The following is a 377-nucleotide window of genomic DNA, read 5'->3' as shown; positions in this document are numbered from 1 at the left end:
CTACTAAAAACTAACTAAAACATGCTAAAATCTACATGAAATTACCCCCAAAAAGCGTACAAAATATCCGCTCATCACTCACCAAAGAACTGGATGACTTGTCTAGGCAGAAACTGCCTCAAAAGAGACAGGACCCTGGGAAGTTTTCAATACCTTGTACCATAGGCACCATGACCTTCAAGAAGGCCTTGTGTGACTTAGGGTCAAGTGTAAACCTCATGCCTCTCTCTGTAATGGAGAAGCTGGGGATCTGTGAGGTGCAAGCTGCAAAAATCTCACTAGAGATGGCAGATAACTCAAGAAAATAAGCCTATGGACTTGTAGAGGATGTTCTGGTAAAGGTTGAAGACCATTACATCCCTACTGATTTCATAGTC

This window comes from Arachis duranensis, chromosome 3 (assembly GCF_000817695.3).
Source record: "Arachis duranensis cultivar V14167 chromosome 3, aradu.V14167.gnm2.J7QH, whole genome shotgun sequence".
In the NCBI taxonomy this organism is placed as follows: domain Eukaryota; kingdom Viridiplantae; phylum Streptophyta; class Magnoliopsida; order Fabales; family Fabaceae; genus Arachis; species Arachis duranensis.
This window is presented reverse-complemented; position numbering follows the sequence as displayed.